We start from the raw sequence: 17,670 nt of genomic DNA on the forward strand, positions 1-17,670 counted from the left end.
GGTGCGAAAACTTATTTTTCGCACTGGTTCTTGATGTGAACCGGTGCATAAAAGTCCCCTAAAATATTTTAAAAAAACTTTTAGCACCGGTTCTTGCCGTGAACCGGTGCCTAAAGTGGCCCATAAAAATTAAAAAAAAACTTTTAGCACCGGTCCAGTTTCAAAACCGGTGCTAAAATTGCCCCAAAAAAATAAAAAATAATTAAAATTTTTTTTATTGCTTTTTTTTCAGTTAAATTAATATATAAACACTAACATATATATAAACTTACATGTTTTCATTAAAATAGGGTGTAATATTACAATTTTCGTCCAAAAAAAAAAATATACAGTAAAATAAAATACAAGGTTGGAATTTTTATTGCAATTCAATAAGGAAATCAGAAATTTGAAATGAAGATCAAGTATACCATCTCATTTTCTGCAGTCACACATTCCTTAAAGATGGTTTCCTGCTAACCACAGTTCACAATTGCTATCATGTATCTTTCGTTCTCCAGCGAACATGGGTAAATAACTTGTTCCTCCTGAATGCCAAGGGAAGCAACAATATCAGACTAAGCTTAATGCTAATCTATTGTCCTCCAATGGGACGTCTTAAAATTTCTACCACCAACTTTATTTCTAACATTATGCACAAATGCCCTAATATTTGAGCAGAGTTTTCCCAAAAGCGAGGGCAAAATTGGTTTGGACTGATTTAATGAAATTACGTTCTAGTCTTAGCAGTAACTAAAATAGGTGTCCTATAAGAAAAGGAAAATAGGTGATGAAGAAGCATACCTCAGGCAATTCATAGAATTCATCTAGAGATATTTGAAGTAGTTAAATCGAATTTTGACCAGTACACCATGCAAAGACTTTACCACTATCATCAGCCACAGTTATTTTTACATGGAAAGTGTGTCTAGTTTTCGTCTCACAGCTACAGCAACGAAATTAACATTCAACAGAACCACTTGCAGTTGTCTTGATAAAATGACCACAAGTAACATGTGCCAATCTTGTATTAACATGACAGTATTCAATTTGGTCCAGCAACACCCTGCAAATCTGCTTGATATTGACAGCAGGAGAAATAGGGTAAGAGTTGTGAACAATCTAACTTATCATCAGATTTAGTTTGTAATTCACAAAAAATAAGGTATACTCTCATTCAGGAATCAGTTAAACACTTAAACCTCATCTCGCAGTGAGACCCCCCTCCCTCCCCTTCTTAATTTTGTGGTGGAATACTACCCAGGTTTATATTTTTCACAACCAATTCTATTTCTGAAAGAACCCCTCACCCACCCCCCTCCCCTTCTTACTATTGTGATTGAATCCTACGTAGGTATATGTTTTTACAACCAATTCTATTTCTAAAAGACTGGAATCAGTCAATAAAAAAAGGTTAAAAAAAATGACTTAAGGGTTTCAGTTGTATTCTTCAAAGAATTGTCAGATTTAAGTATGTAGTATATAATGACTTAAGAATATTTACAATAAGTAAGGTTCCTAGTTTAGGAGTAAAGAGAAATTTTATAGGATTGAGTGATTGATCAAATACACCAGGAGAATATATTAGTCAAGAGAAGATTACTTTCTCAGTAAGCAACCACAAAGGTACTACTCTAGAGACTTCACCATTTAAGCTAGCTAATTCTACACGAGAAGACTTTTTGTAAACCCCAAGCTTCAGCTTTGGCTAAAGTTGCATTGGCATAGTCTATAAGAGTTAACAGCTCCAGATCTTAGTTTTCATAAACAAAAATGTAGTATAATAGAGACAAAGATATATTTAACCAGTCATAGGCTATGCTACCAACATGCAAGTTTAATTATCAAACTGATGAATGCTATCTAGCAAAAAATCACTTAAAACACATAATCAACCAGGTAATACAAAAGATGCTAGCTTGTGGAAGACATACATGTGTACAAGTATTCTGCCTTGACACAGCAGCAAGGTAAGAATGCTTGTGGAGACAAGATGAGTTCAAAATTGCAGACAAGCAGCTTAGGTTGACAAAGGAAGTTTTAGGACCATTTTTAAACCATCGTGCTTCTATACTGTCAAAGAAACTTAATATATTACAATCTTAGGTGAGGCTATACAGAATTTTATATTACTTAACTAGAACCAGATTACAAGAATTGGTCAAAGAAACCAATAGCCAATAAAGATATGTGCATATCAATAATCATTGGAAATAAGTGTTGAGCTCACCCCTTGTGTTTTGTCTTGGCGTATTTTAAACCAGAGATGTACATAGTGTGACCAAGACTCAATCTCCCTAAAGACCTGAAGAACATGATTGAAGAAATCAACAAACAAGTTGATCCTCTAACAAAGAAACCTTTTTCGAAACTTCAAATTAGTAATACCGAGATTCATTAAAATGCAGCTTACACAAATAACTCTTGTTGGATCTTGAATCTTCATATTGAATATAGATTTTGCAGTATTTGCTTCGAGAGATATCCATAACTGCACCATAGATGCTAATGTCAGTCATCTTCTCGTGCAGATCAACAATAAAAGACTGCAAGACTGAACTAGTAAGATATAAGTAAAGATTAAGAATATTAAATACATTTAAATATAGTAACATTTACAATATAGGACTACACAAATGAACAATAGAGGCAGGAAATTAGACAATATGTTGTGTGATACCACTTTCCTTCAATTACAAGATAAATTTATTACTTCCTGTTTGTCTAAAAGGGCCTAAATTTATTAATTTCTGCGTGTCTAACAGGGTCAAGTTACAAGTCCATACAACAAAGAGATAGATGTTACATTGATTTAATAGATGTGAATAATCCTATGTTGTCACCCAATTCACCACCCAAATCGGCTCCAACAAGATTTCTGTAAAGAACATATACGGACTGTAATTACCTAGACTGAGGAGGTTACATTCTTTAAACGATGTAGAGTTGGAGCAAAGAAGAATTGTTTTTACATTGAATTTATGTTTGAACCATCGCAGTGGACGCCTTGCCAAGCATCACCACATGGATCTCCAGCAGCAACCCATCCAGGGAGATTTGGAGAACCCAAAGCAGCATATAAGCAATTAATTGCAGCAACTATGTTGAAACTGTAGGGTTTCGTAGTGACCCGACACTACGCGGAAGGTAACCCACCAAGACCCGCCCCTTAATTAAAACAATTAACAAGCATATTAAACTTAATCAAACAAGATTAAGAACAAGAATTATACCTTTGATGCATGCTTCGCTCCCAAAGAGCTCTTACTTCAAAATCCCGAAAACACGAGATCTTCGACGGATCGTACCCTTGACACGACCCGAGCGTCCTAAGTCTTGAAGGTTAGTCAAGACCCGGACAAAATAACTATGAGTTTTACGAATAAAAGGTTTACTCTTTCTTAGAGTTGCCTTTTTAATTCCACTCAAAGTTGTATTCTCAAAATCCCAACCAAGTGGGTATTTATAGAGAATGGGGACTTGAAACCCGTTTTAATGATCAATGTGGGATCTTGTGCAATTGCAATAATTTTTTTAATTCCAAAATAAATAATTAGGCAAAAGCAATCACAAGGCAACAAGTGGCAAGAGGAGAGAATGGGTGTAGGTGAGGACCATATCCCATGGGGGGGACCATTACCTTGCTCCCCGAGGGAAGCTTGGAGGCTTTGGTCCCCACCTCTCCTAAACCGCCATTCACAAGGCAGCTGGGTTGGCTGCCACCCGGTACTGCAGCACGCACAGCCACCTAGCACGCCTGGCTGGCACAGCACGCATCACCCAGCCCAGCAATTACATGCTGCTAGCGAACCACGCCTTGTGCTGGCCGCTGGGCGTTGGGCGCTGCTGCCTTGCTATCGCAAGCACACGCACATGCATGCATGGTGTTGCTGCCTGGATATCGCACACACACATGCAAGGCTCTCGCATAGCCAGCACACCCAAGCCAGCATACGCATAGCCCAGCCAGCGAGCACCACTCGTCCATGCTCGCACAGCTACGCGCATCTAGCCCAGCACGCACTAGCGCTGTGCTTGGTGCGTGGCCTGTGATGGTGCCTAGCACACACGCAATGCCAGTGCTGCCTGCCAGCTAGCTGTGCTTGGTGCGTGGCCTGCGATGGTGCCTAGCACACACGCAAGGCCAGTGCTGCCTGCCAGCTTGCTGCGCTATGGTGCACACGCTCACGCACACACGCATGTGCCTAGCAATGGGATGGTGTTGTGCGTGGTGCTAGGGGGCTGCAATAGTGCCCACGCTTATGCACACACACATGGGTAATGTGCTTGGTGCGATAGGGCTGCGATGGTGCCTAGCATCATGCTAGGGCCGCGATAGCTCTTAGGCATGATGCTAGGGCTGCGATAGTGCCTAGCACACCATGGTGCGCCTAGGCTTGCGATGAGCTAGCCTAGCCTAGCTACGGCTACACTCATACTTGTTGCTTGTGATTTTGCGACGCTCGGTCTCAATGCCCTTGGCTCGATATCCGACGTCTGTATTTGGAAAACTCTGATGACTCATTAAATCCTTTCGGATTAATTCGTCGTCTCGGATCGCTGATTCGATTGGGTTCGACCCGAAGGGTTCAGTTAAGATTAAGCTGTAACATCAATTGTACATTGATATTACTGATCGGAAGCGGGCTCCACCTAGGTATTCCGATCACTTGACCTTACTGAAGAATTAGCTCCGTAATAATTCTGAACCCTCTATCGGAAGAATACACTTGTTGGAAGGACACTATTCCTTTCAATCTCCCACTTGTCCTTCTGGACAAGTGTGTATGTAGTGTATAGCCCATTTCCTATGTCACTTAATGTTTCTTCGTGAACTATAAGGTAAGATTCTTTGTCATCCTTATTACGTTCAGAAGTGTTTCTCGATCTCCGAGTTCGACTGTCAATAAGCAGATGATTTCTAAAATCCATCTGAGCACGGCTATGCATTTTCACAGTCTCGCTCTTCGAGCGGCCTTGTAAACAACAAAACATTTTTCCCTATTGTTAGTAGGGGGACAATCCCAGTCTTGTATTGTAAGATCTTCTTACTAAGAGGACATAGTCTCCTGAGTGTTCCCGTTATGATCCCCACTTACGGCAGACGTTTGGAAACATCAAAGAGTCTAGTACTCAAACAAGAAAACTTCACAGCACTCATGGTTGGAGGAAACAAGTTCCGATAGTCATAATGAGAAATGTACTTATGACAAAAATTTAAATTTTCTTAAAGTACTCTCATAGGTCTTATCCAATATAATTCCAAACTGTGCCTGTGCAAATGATTTATGACCGTCACGTCCTCGCAGCACAAGAAACGGTGCTGTAAATCATACCTCGATTAGGGATAATTTTCGATTTAATATTCAATGTTCACTTAACAGGTGTTTCTTTATCCAAGACATGGTCTTGATACCCTGTTTTGAATATTTCCGTAAATCGAATGGACTCATTATTTAATTCTAAACCACAATTAAATAGTAATGGAGTGAATGATAATTTTTCATAAAAATTAATTACTCCATTAATAAATGGTTTTAATACAGTGTCATACATTAAATATCCTATTTAATTAAAACACATGTACAGGGAATTTCAAATCCAGTCTCCAACATGCTTGATACCCATTGCCTCAATGTGCTTGTTGTGTTTCACTTGAGGCAGCGGTTTAGTCAAAGGATCGGCTACATTATCATCCGTGCCAATCTTACAAATTCTGATTTCACCTTTGGATTTCCATTCCCTTATCGTGTGAAATCGCCTTTGCACGTGTTTGACCTTCTGGTGCTTTCTCGGCTCCCTGGCTGAGCGATAGTTCCATTGTTATCATAATAGAGATCTATCGGCCCCTCGATTGAGGGTACAACACCATGTTCGTTAATGAACTTGCGAATCCAAACAGCTTCCTTGGCAGCTTCTGAAGCGGCCAAGTACTCGGCTTCACTTGTAGAGTCTGCAGTGGTGCTCTGCTTTGCACTCTTCCAGCTGAACGCTCCTCCATTCAGACAGAATATGTACCTCGACTGTGACTTGAAGTCGTCTCTGTCAGGGAAGCTAGCGTCGGTGTAACCTTCAACAACCAGTTCTTTGTGGCCTCCATACACCAGGAATTTATCCTTGTTCCTTTTTAGGTACTTAAGGATGTTCTTGGTCGCAGTCCAATGCGCCTCTCCTGGGTTCGATTGGTATCGACTCGTTGCACTCAGGGCATACGATACATTTAGCCTTGTACATATCATGGCATACATGATCGATCCGATTAGCGAAGCATATGGGATCTGATTCATTCTTTCTCACTCAACAGATGTTTGTGGACACTGTTTCTTGTTGAGAGTTACGCCATGGGACATGGGTAAATGCCCTCTTTTGGCATTCTCTATGTGGAATCGAGTTAGTACCTTATCAATGTAAGTACTCTAGCTTAATCCAATCATCCTCTTAGATCTATCCCTGTAGATCTTGATGCCTAATATGTACTATGCCTCTCCTAAGTCCTTCATTGAAAAGCACTTTCCTAACCAGCCCTTTACGGACCCAAACAATTTTGTGCTGTTTCCAATGAGAAGTATGTCATCGACATACAGGACTAGGAATGCAATATCACTCCCACTGACCTTCTTGTATACACAAGATTCATCTGGATTCTTGATAAAACCAAACTTGCTAATGGCTTCATCAAATCGCAGATTCCAACTTCTGTTGGCTTGCTTTAGTCCATAAATGGACTTCTTCAGCTTGCAAACCTTCCCAGCGTTGCCTGAATCGACAAAACCTTCTGGAAATTTCATATACACAGTTTCTTCCAAAAGTCCATTAAGGAAGGCGGTTTTGACATCCATTTGCCATATTTCGTAATCGTAATATGCAGCAATCGCTAGGATGATCCGGACGGATTGTAGCGTTGCAACTGGTGAAAAAGTTTCATCATAGTCAATCCCGTGGACTTGTCTATAACCTTTTGCCACTAATCTAGCTTTGTATATTGATACATTTCCATCCTTGTCCGTCTTCACTTTGAAGATCCATTTGCAACCAATGGGTGTATAACCCTCGGGCAAATTCAACAAGTCCCAGACTTGATTTTCAGACATGGAGTCCATCTCGGATTTCATGGTCTCTTGCCATTTTGTAGAGTTAGGGCTCGTCATAGCTTGCTTGTATGTCGCCGGCTCATCACCATCCATAACTAGGATGTCCTGATCATCAGTTAAGACGATACCAAGATATCTGTCTGGTTGAGATCTTTGCCGTTTCGACCTACGAAGGGTGATCGATTGAGCATTTTCAATGTCTGTTTGATTCTGACCAATCTTCTTAGATGCTTCCAAAGTATCTAGATTGTCAGTTTTGTCAGGTTGACATTGTTGCTCGTCCTCTCGAACTTCGTCGAGTTCGATTTTCCTCCCACTTGTCATTTTGGAAAGGTGATCCTTCTCCTAAAAGACACCATCACGAGCAACAAATACGTTGTTATCGGATTTATTGTAGATGTAATACCCTTTGGTTTCTTTTGGATATCCCACAAAGAAACACTTATCCGATTTGGAGTGAAGTTTGTCCGATATTAATCGCTTAACATATGCTTCGCATCCCCAAATCTTGAGTAAAGACAACCTAGGAGGTTTCTTAGTCCATAATTCATATGGACTTTTTTTAACAGCTTTTGACGGAGCTCTATTCAATGTTAGTGCTGCAGTTTGTAGCGCATGTCCCTAGAAGGAGATAAGGAGATAAGACCCATCATTGATCGAACCATGTCTAGCAAGGTTTGATTCCTCTGTTCGTACACTCCATTCCATTGAGGAGTTCAAAGAATGCCATTTTCTTTCAAGTGATCGTCGAATTCATGGCTCAAATATTCGCCACCTCGATCCGATCGAAGTGCTTTACTTTTCTTGCCAAGTTGATTTTCAACTTCTTTCTGAAATTCTTTGAATTTCTCAAAGGATTCAGATTTATTCGACATTAAGTAGACATAGCCATATCTACTATAATCGTCGGTGAAAGTGATGAAATATCGGTAACCTTGTCTTTTGGGTGTGCTCATTGGTCCACATACATCCGTGTGTATTAGACCTAATAAGTCACTTTCCCTTTTTCCCAACTTGGAGAATGGTTGTTTTATCATCTTGCCTAATAAGCATCCTTCGCAATTTTCAAACGACTCTAAGTCGAATGAGTCAAGAACACCTTCTTGAAGAAGTTTCTTGATGCGTTTGATGTTAATATGGCCAAGACGACAATGCCACAAGTAGGTTTTATTCGACTCGATGGTCTTAGCTAGTGGTATCAAATTTTGTCTAATCATATGTAAAAACATGCAATTCAATTAAACATAAATTTGTAAGACAAACTTGAAACAACTATTGTCAAAGTCTTACACTTAAAATTCCTAGGTGTCCAAAACCGTGGATCATAGTATGTTCAAAGGCATGATGAAAAACTAGAATTAGTTTAATTACATGTCATAGACAAAATAGTGCATGCAAGCACGACCGAAAAACCATCTTCGTCGTCTTCTTGCTCTTGCACCATCAATTGATAAGCTTCTCTCTTGGTTCCTGAAAAGGCAACATTAAGTGAGTCATACTTGTTATCCAATACCTTATGATAAGCTTAATTCACAAGTGTTTAGGAAGATACCTGAGGTAGTCGGAGTGATCCCCTCTTCCTTGACGAGCATGCATTCCCTCTTGTAGTGGCCTTGCATGCCACAATTGAAGCATCTCATCTTTGCCTTGACCTTCTTGAACTCCTTCCTCTTAGCTCTCAAGGGCCTTTTGGTCATTTCATAGGCGGTGGCTTGGCTAAGTAGTTACACCACCTCCTTGAGGGAGTGTGTCTCCTTTCCCGCAGCGATATGCACTCTAAGTGCATCATAGCCCGAGTTGAGTGAAGCAAGCAAGATATGCCCCGCCATCTCATCTTCCAATGGGATTCTGAGAAACTGCATGTGTTTGAAGAGTCTAGTCATTCCATGCATATGAAGTCGGAGGGGCATACCGGGTCTCAATTTGGCATTGTAAAACTTTGTCCAAAGCCGACGCCTTTCCTTATAAAGACATCCCACGCTTGGTGGCTTTATCCTCATGCTTGAAAGTGACCTAGTCAAGTCAAACACGAGGCCATCAAAGTTGCCATTGTCACTCTTGGTGACTCTTACATTGACAACGTCCTCAAGTGCTTTGAGGAACATGTCCGGGAGATAGGAGGTAAGACTTTCCTTCCAATCTTCCGGGATGAAATTTGCCATAAGTCGTGAGACCCTTTTGCAATTGGAAGACCATTCTTCATGAGCCTCATCGGTCATGATTCCCTTAGCAAAGAAGCTTGGAATGGGAGTATCAAGGGTATACTCCAAGGAACAATTTCGGAGAGTTCTCCTGAGTTCCTCCTCCCATTCCTTGAAGTTAACCAAGTTTAAGAAAAAAGCCAACTTCTCGGGGAGTTCCGGGCACATATGGTTGTTGTTGAGTTACTAGCAGACATTGTTATACAATTGAAAGAATTTGAAGTGAAAAACCATTCATACATCAATAAGTTGAAATTTAAAACGTTCATGCATATATTCAATCTTATTGAGCATTATATCCACGCATTTAAAGTTTTCCCTTATGGGCGAGAATAAAATGATTCCAAGATCCTAAAGATCAAGAAATGGTTAAGCATGCTTTGGCTTGTCTTAATCATTAAATATCTTAAGGTAAGCAATCCAATTGCTATTAGCTCCAAGCTACTCTCGGTTTGATAAAATGTCGAATCTAATGCATCCTTGACATTTTATCTCTTTTGCCACGACATCTAAGGACTCCTTACTGATATCGTTGAGCTTACGTTCCTAGGGAAGTAGTGATGCCTCGCTTTGGCGTAATCCATCACGTACGCGCATTAGTTCGGTAAGTGTTGTTCTTGGGACGGCAAATTTTAGCTCAATATTATTAAGGGACCTAGGGTTTCTATGTTGGTTGATTTAAGTGAACTTAACTAATCGTAGCAACATAATAGAATTCCTAGACATGCATCTAGCAATTATATATAACAACAATATATAAGGCATAAAATAGATGCATTTGGAAACTAGCATGACCCCCGTACTTGATTAATCCAATTAATTAAGTCGGCATAACCCATAATTTGTCAAAATTTTGCAAAATCGAAAATCGAGGTTTTCAGCCTCGTTAAAATAATTATTTAAAACATTAAAATGGCCAAAAATTCGCAAAATCATAGCTCAAGCTTAAGCAACAACGCCCCATCCTATGATGCATGGCGCACCATGGCTGCCAGCCAGTAGTGTGCTGGCTGGCTGGGGCTTGCTGCCTCGCTGCCCAGCAGCAGCACAAGCCCGCCAGCAACTCAGGCTTCCCATGCACCAGCATCATTGAATGGGCTGGCTGGCGCTTGGAGCTAACATGTTGCGCCCAGCACAGCACACTACGCTGGCTAGCACCACGCATACCTGCACGCATGCTGGCGCCAGGCAGCAAGTGGGGGCTAGCTGGTGCTTGCTACCACGCTGCCAGCAGCGCCTCCAAGCACCTAGCCAAGGCCACTGCCCAAGCCCAGCCATAGCATCCATCGCCACACTGCCATGCACCAACGATGCACAGCCATATGCGCTGTCTTGGTGACGCTTGCGGTTTTGCATCGATTTGCGTGCATTTTACTCGAAATTTTAATTCCGATTTGTGTGTGACAATAATCAATTCTAAATTACATTTTAGAGTTAATTTGAGGGAAAATAAAATAAAATTAAGTCCTACTTAAATAAAATATATTTTATTGGTGCACAAGCCTAAATTATCCAAAATTTCAATTTTGAACAAAATTAGGTCTAACTTTATGCTTAAAATAAAATGAGCTATGTCCAAAATTAATCTTGCCAATATGCAAATTAATAATGGATTTGACAAATGGGAGTTGGAAAAATAAATTAACCATCCAATGATAAAAAATTTCCAACTTGCATACTTGTGTAAAATACCAAGATTACATCTTCCAATATGAAGATTAATCAAATTTTACTCACAAGTAATTGAACTTGATGGATTTTAATCAATCAAACATGAAAAAATCCAAACTTTGTTCAACATGAAATTTAGGGTTAGGGTTCCAATCATTTAAACCTTTAAAGATTAGAACTTTAACATTATTTAGGAACTTAAAATACAAAATCACAACAAGTTTTCACACTTTATTGCAATATATTTGCAAAATTTGTGAAAAAACAATTTTATGTGAAAAAATTGGTATATCAACTTAAGCACTAATAAAAACTCCATTATTATGCTTAAGGATATTTTAAAACCAGTAGATAAGTGATGCAAATGTGCATTTAATCTAACTTTGTAATGCTTGCATTAATCAAGGCTTAAAAAGAATCAAAATTTTCGTTGAAAAACGAAAAACCCCAGAAAATTGGGTTTCTGGTTCGAATTTGGCTTCTGGACAGCCCTGAAAGAGTTGAATCTGTTCCAGAATATCGATTCCACCCAAAGATCACTATTTTTGAGCCAAAATCTGGGTTCGACAGCCAAATCGAAAATAAAATAGAGTTTAAAATTAATTAAAACGAGCATCTAATCTAATTAGAAGAACATGAACCAGAAAATTAAATTCTTTTAAAACACCTGAATTAAAAAATAATTGCAAAAATGAGAAGGAGCGTGGCTCCGATACCGCTGTAGGATTTCGTAGTGACCCAACACTACGCGGAAGGAAACCCACCAAGACCCGCCCCTTAATTAAAACAATTAACAAGCATATTAAACTTAATCAAACAAGATTAGGAACAAGGATTATACCTTTGACGCGTGCTTCGCTCCCAAAGAGCTCTTACTTCAAAATCCCGAAAACATGAGATCTCCAACAGATCGTACCCTCGACCCTACCCGAGCGTCCTAAGTATTGAAGGTGACAAAATAACTATGAGTTTTACGAATCAAAGGTTTACTCTTTCTTAGAGTTGCCTTTTTAATTCCACTCAAAGTTGTATTCTCAAAATCCCAACCAAGTGGGTATTGATAGAGAATAGGGACTTGGAACCCCTTTTCATGATCAATGTCGGCTCATGTGCAATTGCAATAATTTATTTAATTCCAAAATAAATAATTAGGCAAAAGCAATCACAAGGCAACAAGTGGCAAGAGGAGAGAATGGGTTAGGTGAGGACCATATCCCATGGGGGGGACCATTGCCTTGCTCCCCAAGGGAAGCTTGGAGGCTTTGGTCCTCACCTCTCCTAAACAGCCATTCAAAATGCAGCTGGCTTGGCTTCCACCTAGCACGCCTGGCTGGCACAACATGCATCACCCAGCCAGTGCTGCTAGTGAGCCACGCCTTGTGCTGGGCGTTGGGCACTGCTGCCTTGCTATCGCAGGCACACGCACATGCATGCGTGGTGCTGCTGCCTGGCTATCGCACACACACATGCAAGGCTCTCGCATAGCCAGCACACCCAGCCAGCATACGCATAGCCCAGCCAGCGAGCACCACTCGTCCATGCTCGCACACCTCTGCACATCCAGCCCAGCACGCACTAGCGCTGTGCTTGGTGCGTGGCCTGCGATAGTGCCTAGCACACACGCAAGGCCAGTGCTACCTGCCAGCTAGCTGTGCTTGGTGTGTGGCCTGCGATGGTGCCTAGCACACACGCAAGGCCAGTGCTGCCTGCCAGCTAGCTATGCTTGGTGCATGGCCTGCGATGGTGCCTAGCACACACGCAAGGCCAATACTGCCTGCCAGCTTACTGCGCTATGGTGCATACGCACACGCACACACACACACGCATGTGCCTAGCACTGCGATGGTGCTGTGCGTGGTGCTAGGGGGCTGCGATAGTGCCCACGCTTATGCACACACACATGGGTGTTGTGCTTGGTGCGATAGGGCTGCGATGGTGCCTAGCATCATGCTAGGGCTGCGATAGCGCCTAGGCATGATGCTAGGGTTGCGATAGTGCCTAGCACACCATGGTGCGCTTAGCACACACATGCTGCGCCTAGGCTTGCGATGAGCTAGCCTAGCCTAGCTACGGCTACGCTCATACTTGTTGCTTGTGAGTTTGCGACGCTCGGTCTCGACGCCCTAGGCTCGATATCCGACGTTTGTATTCGTAAAACTCTGCTGACTCATTAAATCCTTTCGGATTAATTCGTCATCTTGGATCGGTGATTCGATTGGGTTCGACCCGAAGGGTTCAGTTAAGATTAAGCTGTAACATCAATTGTACATTGATATTACTGATCGGAAGCGGCCTCCACCTAGGCATTCCGATCACTTGACCTTACTAAAGAATTAGCTCCGTAATAATTATGAACCCTCTATCGGAAGAATACACTTGTTGGAAGGACACCATTCCTTTCAGAAACAACATATTGTAATTTTTAATTAGACACATGCACACTCGTTCGGCATTCAAAATAAAGAGTCAAATGCATAGACATAAGAATTCAAATATTAAACAAAAAATATATATATAAAAATAATAGTAATAATAAATAAATAAAAAAAAAGGAAGCAGACATCAAGACAATATAGACCGGTGGCTATTTATTGTTGTTGATGATGAGTATAATACTACAATTTATAGCACAATGTACACCTAAATAAACTAGCTAGTAGAAAGCTTACAGGACAAAGAACAGATATCAAACCGAGCAATTTACTCAATTAGCCAAGGTAACCACCTCAACCCCAAGGTGGTAGCCAGTGCCATAGAGCTTTATTATCCACAAATGCCATTATTAACGGCAATATTTATTAATGTTGTTGTGGATCTCATACGTACGTCGAGAAATCTAGAAGAAAATCTTTCTAGTCTTCTTAAACTATTCTATGGACAATTCGGACCACTTTGAGCTTTTTATTAACAATTGTGATATGAAAATTAGTCAATAAATAAATGTTGAGTGGATTCATTAGGAAAGTTGATAAAATTCAATTACACATATATACCTTAGGGAATTAATCCAGTGGCAATCAATAATGATTACCATGAACAATATATATCAAGAGAAGCACCCAGATTTTTGTAGTTCGAATTTTCGAAATTGAATACTACTTGAACTCCCCTTTAATGCTAAATAAAATTGACCACCTACCTACTTATCCCATGCTATAAGCGACATTAAGAAACATACACTTCAAATAATACAATCAACTTGGTTTCAGAAAACAGAAAAACGCCATGAAACCCATTGAAAATGATAGATGAACTAAATTGCTAGGATAACACTTACCATCACTGGGATTTGTTGACCCATAGGCAAAATGCAGCAGAGAAACGAACACGAAAACAAAGGAAACTTCAGCCCAGATCTTTACACCTGGCAGTTCATCAATACGTATCTTCCAACCCATTCATCAAATGCTCAACCTCATTGATAATCCACTTTATCCCTCAAATCTACAAATCTAACTAAAATGCAGCAACAACTTTTAATCTGTAAATTCAAGGTAACACAATAAGCATAAAAACACTGCCTCAACTGTAATAATTTCAGCAAATTAAATTCTAACTTTAACCTGATAAAGCATCAAATTAATACACCTAAATTTATCAGTAAATCATCAAATTTAACAACCCCACAAAATTAATTTAGTAATTCTCTTATATTTTCAAATTGACACACTCCAAAAATTGGTACAGAAAATACAGATCAAACCATATAATACAAATAATCAAAATAAACCAACCCACCTTCAAAAATTCAAAAGGCAAAAAACACACCATTATAAAAAAAAATCAAAAAAATAATCAGAAAGACAAACAACAACCAAGATAATCTGGAGAGAGAAAATAAAAAAATAAAAAAACTAGAGAGAGAAAGCAAATCAAGTGGGCAAACCAAGTAAATATCACTGATAAAACTGCAGATGCTCAACTACCCAGAGAATGTTTTAGTATGTTGTTTTCCTTGTATAACTGTAATAGCTGAAAGCTATGAAATGAATGCATCAATGAAGAGAGAGAAAGTAAGAGAGAGAAAAAACGGCATAATGAAAGAGAAAGCTTAATTGATAGCTTGAAAAGAGCTGGAAAGAAAGTAAAACGGTTAGAAAGTTAGTGAGAGAAAGAGTGAAAGGTGAGGATTTAGAGTGAAAAACAAACAAACAGACTTAATAAATTATTCAACATTAATCGACTGCTTAATAGAGCCAAAACTATGCTCAAGCATAGCATGTAATATACTACTGTAACTGCTATCAAGAGATCCAAGGGGTAAGTTGCTCATAATTTTGACTCACCAGATGAGTTAATCCGCTAATCTTTCAGGGGATCCCTGGGTTTCAAAATCTTGATTTGCCAAAAATTCAGCTAGCCCTTCAACCTGCACCCATTGAACAAATTAGATTCAATTAAGCCTGTTCAATTAAAATTATTTGCTTATTGAATTGCAATAAAAATCCATTCCACAAATTTAATTTAACTTTGATTAGATATTAACTTCATTTCTAGCAAGCTGAACAATCCAATATCAACTTATTACCTATAATAGCTCTGATTCTAATTATAATGATATATTTTGATTCATACACTAACAATATACAAAGAGAAGTCATCGTATAATTAAAAACCTAAATTTAAAAATTAGTCTTTCTGCATTCATTAGGTTAAGAATAAAATGTATGCAACTCACTAGAACATCAAACATTAGAATTCATTTGATTCAAACTATAAATAAAACTGACAATTTAATAAACAGTTTAAAACAAGACTCTAGCCAGCATATTCAAATCAGATTTCATGTTACCAAACACCAAAAATAAGAAAAATTAACACATTCATAAGCACAAACAAAGAGCCCCAGTAATCACTGAACTTAAATAAAATAACTAGTTGAATAGATCTCTAATTCAAATCGGTCACAAAACTAATTCAATAAAAAAAAAAACCGAAAAACTGATCACGACAGATCATCATATATCTAAAGAGAATAAGTAATTCTACCAACTATTTTCACAAAGAAACACATAATTATCAAAGTAACACTAGAAAAACATAAAATTAACAAGAATTACAAACACCCAGATCAATCATTTCCATCAATCAGCTTCAAGATTATCAAAAATGATATGAATAACAAATAAAATGATATGAATGCTTCAGAAATTGGCCGATAAAAAATGAAATGAAAACCCAAATAAGAGTAATAAACCCTAATATCTTACTAAACGATAGAAATTGATCGAAATTACAGAAATTAAAAAATCGTGAAGTACTTTAATTAGGAGAGTAACATAGAGTGAAAGATCGAGCAAGATGAAGAAACCACAAGAAAGAAGAAGTGTAGCCTGCTGATATTAGTTTGCCTCTATGAGTTCAACATCATCAATTTAATCACCACCAACTCCAGCCTCCAATTATTGCAGAATCAATGTAATTCGAAACCCTAGAAATTAGAGAAAGGTGATTGGATATGAGATTGAGATTTAGAGGTATAACAAGGGCGATAAACCCTAATGATAGGGTAAAAGGAGGCTAGATGAGAGAGCACGAAAAGAAAAGGGGAGAGAGAATCTGTGAGCGGCGGTGGTTGCGGCTGCGGCTGAAGGTTTTGTTGAGGAGAGATAGGAGAGCATATGAGGAGAGAGAAAAGAGAGAATGGAATGGAAAAAGAACGGGAAAGAGAATGAAGAAGGGCAGGCCGATTTTTTTTTGTAATTTCACACCGGTTTGAACCGGTGCTAAATCGCTATTTTGCACCGGATTGGTCTGAACCGGTGCGAAATCCCCTTCTCCCCCTTTTTCTCCCTGTTTTTTAATTAGGAACCGGTGCGAAAAGTCTTTATCCCAATTCCTCCTATTTCTTTTCCCACCGGTTTTCAAGAACCGGTGCAAAAAGTGCGATGCCTATTTGATTTTTTCTACCAGTGAACTCACTTTCAAGCGGAGTGTGAAGACCTACTTAAAAAGTATGGAATTCAACATTACCACTCCTCTCTATATAGACCTCATGCAAATGGTGTAGTGGGAACAGCTAATAAGAACTTAAAGACAATCATCAAGAAGATGGTAGAAAATTACAAGGATTGGCCTAACAAACTCCATTTCGCTCTTTGGGGTTATTGGACGTCAATTCGCTCATCCACATGGACTAAGCCATTCCCCCTAGTATATGGGATGGACGTCATATAACCTGCAGAGCTAGAAATACCTTCCTTGCGCATAGCATTGGAAAGTAAGTTTGATGAGGTTAAATAGACAAGGGCACGATATGAAGAGCTAATTCTACGCGACGAAAAACGACTAGAAGCATTATATCATGCCCAATGTTATCAAACTTGCATGGCTAGACACTTTAACAAGAAGGTTAAGACGAAAAACATCAGGGAAGGTGACTTGGTGTTAAAAGAACTTAGAAAGAATGTTTTAGTTCCAAGAGGCAAGTTTAGGCCTAACTGGGTTGGACTATACATTGTGAGGAAAATCCTATCTAGAGGCGCAGCTAAACTAACAGATATGGATGGTAACGAATTCTCGAACATGACAAATCTTTACCAACTCAAGAAATTCTACCCATGATCTATTTCAGTTCTACACTAAAGAGAGCTACATTTGGCCTAATTCCTAAATAAGGATACATAGGCAACCCTTTTACAGGGGTGCATCCAGTTTATTTTTTTCAAAAACTGCCTTTTTAAGAGAACACAATAACTCAGCATCACGAAAATCGAGCATCACAACAA

General features: G+C 39.3%; 2 long non-coding RNA genes across 4 annotated transcripts; both read right to left on the bottom strand.

Moving 5' to 3' along the window:
- Positions 1 to 280: 280 nt before the first annotated feature.
- Positions 281 to 16,726, bottom strand: LOC110692628. Of its 3 annotated transcripts, XR_002505498.1 has the most exons (8): positions 16,204 to 16,726; positions 15,229 to 15,311; positions 14,220 to 14,423; positions 2,393 to 2,470; positions 2,210 to 2,284; positions 1,914 to 2,052; positions 784 to 1,053; positions 281 to 527 (listed from the first exon to the last, which is right to left on the bottom strand). It is a non-coding gene; the product is annotated as an uncharacterized LOC110692628 (long non-coding RNA). The 3 variants fall into 3 exon arrangements; XR_002505496.1 differs by lacking the exons at positions 15,229 to 15,311; positions 16,204 to 16,726 and adding an exon at positions 14,829 to 15,193; XR_002505497.1 differs by lacking the exons at positions 1,914 to 2,052; positions 15,229 to 15,311; positions 16,204 to 16,726 and adding an exon at positions 14,829 to 15,191.
- Positions 2,480 to 3,058, bottom strand: LOC110692629. Its single transcript, XR_002505499.1, has 3 exons — positions 2,952 to 3,058; positions 2,786 to 2,857; positions 2,480 to 2,533 (listed from the first exon to the last, which is right to left on the bottom strand). It is a non-coding gene; the product is annotated as an uncharacterized LOC110692629 (long non-coding RNA).
- Positions 16,727 to 17,670: the final 944 nt, after the last annotated feature.

The sequence above is a fragment of the Chenopodium quinoa genome, unplaced genomic scaffold (assembly GCF_001683475.1).
Source record: "Chenopodium quinoa cultivar QQ74 unplaced genomic scaffold, ASM168347v1, whole genome shotgun sequence".
NCBI lineage: Eukaryota > Viridiplantae > Streptophyta > Magnoliopsida > Caryophyllales > Amaranthaceae > Chenopodium > Chenopodium quinoa.